The sequence below is a fragment of the Nyctereutes procyonoides genome, unplaced genomic scaffold, assembly GCF_905146905.1.
Source record: "Nyctereutes procyonoides isolate TBG_1078 unplaced genomic scaffold, NYPRO_anot_genome, whole genome shotgun sequence".
NCBI lineage: Eukaryota > Metazoa > Chordata > Mammalia > Carnivora > Canidae > Nyctereutes > Nyctereutes procyonoides.
Window position 1 is genome coordinate 20,081,197 of NW_026575146.1, and position 7,231 is coordinate 20,088,427.

The window sequence follows — 7,231 nt, forward strand, 5'->3', positions numbered from 1 at the left end:
TTCCAATTACCTAATAATTTGGAAGAATGGCTGAGAAACAGTGAGTTGGGCTTGGGAACAGTGGGGCGAAGGGAAACAGGAGAGCGAATGCAACAGAGAGGCAAGTGCCACACCTCTGCACATCTGGAAGAGGCAGCGTAGAGGCCCTGAGCTTCCGGACGGAGACTGGGGGTCTCCAGAGCACCCCCCTTAGATGTCCCATTCCTTCAGCACTTCACAAGGGCAGGGCAGAAGCAGAAGCACGTGCCCAGAGATGCTGGAGCCTATGGGCCAACAGTCCTCTTTCTGCCTCTCACCCTGGGCACTCTGGGGACTGACTTCCCCCAGTGTCAGTGTTCCTGTCCCAGGGCATGTTCCAGGGACAACCTTGAACCCGGCATCCTAGGAAATCCAAGCCCTGGGTGGAACCCCAATGCCAGATGAACCATCTCTGGGGGAAAACCTGAAAATACTCTCTGACAATAAGGTAATGCTAGAAATGCCAGGAAAATTATTTTTAACTTGCAGTATCAAAAAGACTGGGGAAGTTCTTTTGGGAAGATGGAAGCATCCAGAAACACTTTGCTCCAGCGGGTTTCTGACTTTTAAGCTGTTTGCTTAGTTTTTGAGAAAGTTATGCACTCACATTGTTAAAAAAAGAAAGAAAAGAAAGAAAAGAAAAGAAAGAAAGAAAGAAAGAAAGAAAGAAAGAAAGAAAGAAAGAAAGAAGAAAGAAACTACAGTCATATATGAACAGCTCACCTCCCATCTGCTCACCATTACTGTCCATCACCCCCAAAGAGCTGAGCAGTTACTGTTTTCCTTCTGGATCCTTCCAGATAGGCATGCAGATCTAAGCAAATATGAACACGTGTTTCCCTCTATTACAACCCAAATTTGTGCACTCTTATCCTTTTCATAACCTCTCTTGGAGACCCTTCCAACTCAGAACATAGACCTCATTCTTTTTTTATAACAACACGAAGAGGTAGGTGCATGGATAGAGCAAACTTTATCTCGGCATTTCCACGCTGGTGGGCATTTAGGTTGTTTCTAGGCTTTGCATCTGGGGACGGTGCCACAGTGAATGGGCACAAGCACAGGTTGTTTAAAGCTATTCAAAATGTAGATTTCTCTGCCTTTGATGGATGTTTCCAGACTGCTCTTCATTGGCAATGTATGGCTGTGCCTGTTTCCTTAAAGTCTTGTTGTTTTTAATTCTTACTTGAAAAATGGTATCTCAGTGGGGAGCCTGGGTATCACTCAGATGTTGAGGGGTCACTATTATTTCCTTCCCTCTGAATTCAATGTTTACATCCTGTGTGCCCACCTCCCTTCTTCTATTAAGATATTAATCCATTTTTCTGGTTGATTTGTGGGAGCTGCAAATTTCTTTTCCATTTTTCCCCCTTGCCATTTTACTTTGTTTATGGCATGTTGCAGAAGTTTTCTCTTCAAACAAAGTTAAATGAATCAATCTTATCTTTTATGGTTTCTGAATTTTGAAATATGGTTAAGCCATTACTTCGCTGGGTTTATAAGAAGATCCTGACATTTCTTCTAGTATTTTTATGACTTTATTTTGGAAAAATTTAAATCTTTTTTCATTTGGAATTTATACTGGGGTACAAGATAAAATATTGATCCATGTACAACGTTTTCTAGATGACAGCAATGTTTTCCAACACCATTTTTAAATAGTCATTTCAGGGGATGAAAAATTCTCTCGTGTGTTTGGGCCCTATTTCTGGACTTTCTATTCTCTTGCATTGACTGAAGTGTATCATATACCTTTATCATTGTTTTAATTACTGAGGTTTGTAATGTGTTTTAATACCTGGTAGGGCAATTTTCTTTTTTTTAAAGATTTTATTTATTTATTTGGCAAAGAGAGAGCATAAGAAGGTGGAGCACCAGGCAGAGGCAGAGAGAGAAGCAGGTTCCCCCACTGAACAGGGAGCTCGGCTCAGGACTCAATCCCAGGACCCCGGGATCATGACCTGAGCTGAAGTCAGGCCCTTAACCCACTGCACCACCCAGGGGTCCCTGGTAGAGCAATGTTCAATGTATTTGTTTTGCCATGTGACCTTTAGAATCACCTTATCTCATTAAAAATAATTTTCACCTATTTATTGGAATACTGATTTATAAAATAATTTAGAAAGAAGTAGCAACTTTATAAGATTAATTTTTTTTTCTGAAAAAAGGATATGCTCATTTTGGTTTCTGATAATTTTCTGGTTCATTGGTAGCTCTCCAGAGACAAAAATCTCTAAAACATGGCAGGAAATTGAACTATCATATGTGTTGTTTCTTTGATGAGTATTCATTCTTCGCCCAAATCACAATTAGTAACAATAACTGGAAGGCTACAACAGATGCTTCTTGACGTTAAACACTTAAAGTTAGATTATTATGTTTTTCTGACTTGATTTTTTCAATGAAAAAAAAAGCCCACGTAATTAGTAAGGTTCTCTTTTCAACATTGTTGCACAATTTGGATTGTTCAAAGTCTGCACTTCGATTGCTCATTCTGGCAAGGCATGATATTTGTTGCCTTGAAGTCGTATTCTACTTCTCATTACCACATCTTAAAGTCTTGGAAAACATTCGTTTACTTATAGAAAAATGAAAAGAAATCAGATAGGCTTAAATTACTGTGAATGCAGACATCTGAGGAGGTGGCGTGATCTGATGCCCAGTGTGCCAGCTGCTGGCTATGGTAAGGGGCACTGGGAGCCCAGGGCCCTCCTCTCACGGCCAGAAGCAATCCTGTGTGACACCCACAGCAGAATCCCAAAGCAGTTGTGAGACCTTGTTATTAGGGTGGTTCTGTCCAGGTGAAACTCCTCTGGGACATGTCCAAAATGGATTTTAAAAAGAAGATGAGGGGTGAGATAGCTCAGCCAGTTGAGGGTGCAGCTCTTGGTTTCAGCTCAGGTCATGATCTCAGGGTCCTGGGATCGAGCCCAGTGTCGGGCTTCACACTCGGTGTGGAGTCTGCTTGAGACTCTCTCTCTCCCTCTGCCCCTCCCCACCCCTCTCTCTCTCTTTCAAATAAACAAATCTTTAACATACTCAGGTGGTATTCATATTTCCTAGGTTGCTTTCTGACAGAGGTGAGCTTCGTGACACATGACAAATGCCACACAAGGCACGGAAGTGCGGAGACATCCTAAATCTCTCGGTTGATTCTCACTTGGCATGAGGTGGGATCAGTGCAGTTGAGGGCCTGCCTGGTCTTCAGGGCCAGACCATCACTTGCTGGGGGCCAGGACATGGTGCTTTACTTGTCTCTCAAAGAGTGAAAGCATGCTTCACTAAGATCTCAGTTAGGTGGCTTCCACTCTGTGGCAATGTGGCCCCAAAGGCACCAAGCCACTCCCCACATGAAGAAAAGAATATTAAGGGTGAGCATGGCACAACCCATAGCCTCATTCATGGGTCTCTGAAGACAGTTTCCAGCTGGCAGTACTTTTTACCCACTGGACAAATCACGAAACAGTCATGTCTGAGAAGATTTTCCCTCAAGGTGAGTTTGTCCAATCTCCTCACTGAAAATGTGGAAAATTAGATCCAGAGCAGTTTGTGGAGGTGCCCAGATCCCACAGGTCCCTGGGCCTATGTGCCGGGTTTAATTATTTTTCTGTTCTCAGCTTTTTCATTTTTCTTAAACTATTCTTGACATGGGCTGAAAAGTGAGCTCTAAACCATGTCTGGGAAGTACCATTGTTTTTGTTGCTTTTCTACTTCTCACGTAAAATTATTTTGTGCTCAATTGTGTATATTGGTAAAAATGTGTTGAGCCAAGGCTAATATTAGTTTTATAATTTGGCATGTAAAGTGATTCGGATTCTTAAATAAAGCCTATGCAATTTAATTCCATGATTCTTTTCCAGAAATACTTCTTTTCTTTTTAAAAAACTTTTTTTTTAATTTAAATTTAATTTAGCTCACATATAGTGTATTATTAGTTTCAGGGGTAGAATTTAGTGACTCATCAGTCTTATATAACACCCAGTGCTCACTATATCACGTGCCCTCCTCGATGCGCATCCCTCAGTCCCCCCCCCCTCCCCGTCACCCCATCTCCCCATCCTCTTCCCCTCCAGCAACCCTCAGTTTGGTTCCTATGGTTGAGAGTCTCCTGTGGTTTGTTTGCAGAAATGTTTTCCTCTTAAAGAGCAAGATATCTCCTAAATTATTCCATATTCTTCTCTTTGCACATACAGGTAACCCAGCTAGAGAGCTCAGTTGCAAAGCTTTCTCGAATTGGAGTTTAATTGTGTGTGTGTGTGTGTGTGTGTGTGTGTGTGTTTAATGCCTAATGGCATTAGGTCTCTTCTGAGGGAAAGCAGAGTTTGGGGTTCTCAAAAGGCAACTGCGACGTGTGGAAGTAAGAGCAGCCATGAGACTAAAGGCAGGTGGTGCACCGTGCAGCCCCCTCCCCGCACCCCCCAGGGCCACAGAGGAGCCTCTGCCAGTCAGGGAACCCAGAGTCCTTGTGTCGCACAGTGGAAGAAGAGTAAGCAGATGGTCTGCTTTCTTTCTCCAATAGATATGCTTCCCCTGGCCACCCTTAGAATCTGGCATTTATGGCTGGAGGCACAGGGCCCGTCTGCTTCCCTACCAGCGGGGGGGTGGGGGGGCAGGTGGGGACAGCAATCCCATCCGCTCAGAGCCAGCCAGCATGTGGGTTGGCCAAACAGATGGGCCACGGCGACGGGCAACTCAAAGGCCCCATATTTGCTGGCTGCTGCAGTGGTCTCCTTGATCTTGTTCTCCACCTTTGGTGTTGAGATCTTTTCCAGAAGAGTCTGGGCTTGTTCTGTAGACATGCCAGCCTTCTCTATAGCAGCCAGGATGCTCCGGGGCTCCAAGATGTCTTCATCCCATGACCAGACATGCATCCATAGTTCCCTGGACACTTTGTCCAGCACCTCTGGGTGCTCCAGGGTTAGAGTGATGAGGAATGGCATGGCCCATACCCATAAACTTCCTTTTTCAAGGATCACAGAGAAGAAGTCTTTGGGGGAACTGAACGGGGCCTGGACATGCCGTCCCAGGGCTCTGCATGGAAGCAGAGCTGGTGGCGCGTTTCTGTCTTCTGTGACCCGGAACCCTGCCAGGAGTAGGGGACACGGCACACGGTAGGAGGCCCCTGGTGTGCAATGCACAATGCCTTTCCCGGGCCTAGCGTCTCACGGTGATCTGATTCTTCCTCCACAGTCTCACAGCCAAGAACACGGTGATCTGAAGGCCAGTCTCCCACCTGCTCCCCGGGCCACTTGGTGCAGCCACTGAAAATGATATCATGCACCTTCACGTACTGGGGGTTACTTAAAACCCACTTCCATGCTGATTTTTCCTGAACATGGATTTGGTTGCCCCGTCAATCCCAACATTAGAGAAACAACATGCACCATCATAGCATCTCCCCCGAGATGTTCCCACCATCCTTCTGTTTCAGATTTCTCTACCAGACTTGCTCCTTACTCTATAGGATTTTAACTCATTTCTCTGCTTTATGGGTAGTCATTTTTAATCCACTTCTCTCCCATGAAGTTCTAAGCTTCCTATAAATATTATTCTCCCATCAGACTTTATTCCCAAGCGGCATCTTATTACGTATAAAGCGGCAGTCTACAACGCCCTGTGTACGCATTCACCAGCGGAATGACAGCACTGGTGCATCCCAGCCAGTGTAGTGATGCTAATGATACTCGAAGTAACTGATATTATAATTACTAATACCATCGCCGTCATTGACATTTTGTGAGCATTTGCAAAGTGCCAGCTGCATCTCCCAGCTCAGGCCCGTCGGGAGCACGGTCAGCTGCATCCGTGGGTTTGCTCCCGTGCTGGACGCGGCCACTGGATTTCCAAAGGGTATTGGTTTGCACCATCACGACTGCTCCCTTTAGAAAAATGTGTTCTGACTTTTCTTTCCTTTATTTTGAATGATGACACGTAACTTAGAAGCACACGGTTCTCCTCTGTTGTCACATTCTGGATTAGAAAACATGTGGCTTTTGTCTTATCAAGACTCACAGTTCACCAAAAGCATTTATTTCAACCTTGGCGTTATTTCCTTCCTTCCACCTCTATCTTCTTCCTTTTGTTCCTTCCTTCCTGCATCCCTCCCTTCCTGCATCCCTCCCTTCGTACTTCAAACAATTATTCATCCAACAACCCCACTTTAAAGATGAAGAGGTCAAGGCCTGGGCAAGTGGATCCAGTTTCCTGCGCCCCACGGCTGTTCAGTGGCCTGGACCAGGTTTGCTGAGCTCCTCCTCATGCTTCTCCCATCACACCAGGTCAAGGGTTTTCAGTGAACATTGTTGAATGAAGGACTGAGTGAAGTATATGTGCTAAGCATTTTACTGCATGCATCCAAGAGAATAAAATAGAGGGATCCTACTTGTTCTGCCTCCTGGAGTGGAGACATTAGGGCTAATGCTTGTTGTGCCCTCACATTGCTCTCATTTTATCAAATCCTTCAATACAGACATTATGGGGATCCTTTTAAAGTGAGGACATGGAGTTCACAGAAATGTAGGGACTTGTCCCCAGTCCCATGGCTGGCAAGTGTCAGAGAAGTGATCTCGGTTGTGGGTGTGGGGTCCGCATGGCCCTGGTTGGCTCCGAAGCCCCATTCTGCTCTGCCTCTCAGAGAGTTTACTGCAAGCTGGTCAAGTCAACTAGAGACAGGAAGGGAATATGAGATGAAATTACCTTTCTTGCGACAGTGAGAGAATGTGAACGCTACAGAAATCTGCACGCATCAAGTTAAGTCAGGTGTGGGCCTCGGGACAGAGGGAAGTACATCTGTGCTCGGGTGTGTCACAGAATTCCCTGTTCCATTCATTTTTCCTGTTCTGTCCTCTGGTCACCTGCAATATCTCTGCGGGGTCCATCGTCATTTTGTAAGCATGTGTCTCATTTTCCCCTGAATTTCGTCAGATATACAAGCCTGGCTTTTTCTTTATATTTCAAATGATCGACATGAGGTTAAGACACCAGGTCACAACAAGATGCTTAAAAGTAGCAGATTTAGAAAGCAGGCTCAGTTAGTATAGATATAAAAAGCTTGGTGTTTTGATGCAAAGAATTAATGTGCAGTATAAAGTAAATGCATATTTATTATATCTGCTAAAATTAGTAAAGGAGTTAAAGAAATACTTTTCAAAGAAAAGTGAGATGTGAATTATAATATAATTATTTAAACAATACATCCCGGAGGCACCTGGGT

At 44.5% G+C, this 7,231-nt stretch overlaps 1 pseudogene; it reads right to left on the reverse strand.

Annotated features, from left to right (window-relative positions):
- Window positions 1-4,558: 4,558 nt before the first annotated feature.
- On the reverse strand, window positions 4,559-6,902 carry LOC129499826 (glutathione S-transferase kappa 1-like; annotated as a pseudogene).
- Window positions 6,903-7,231: the final 329 nt, after the last annotated feature.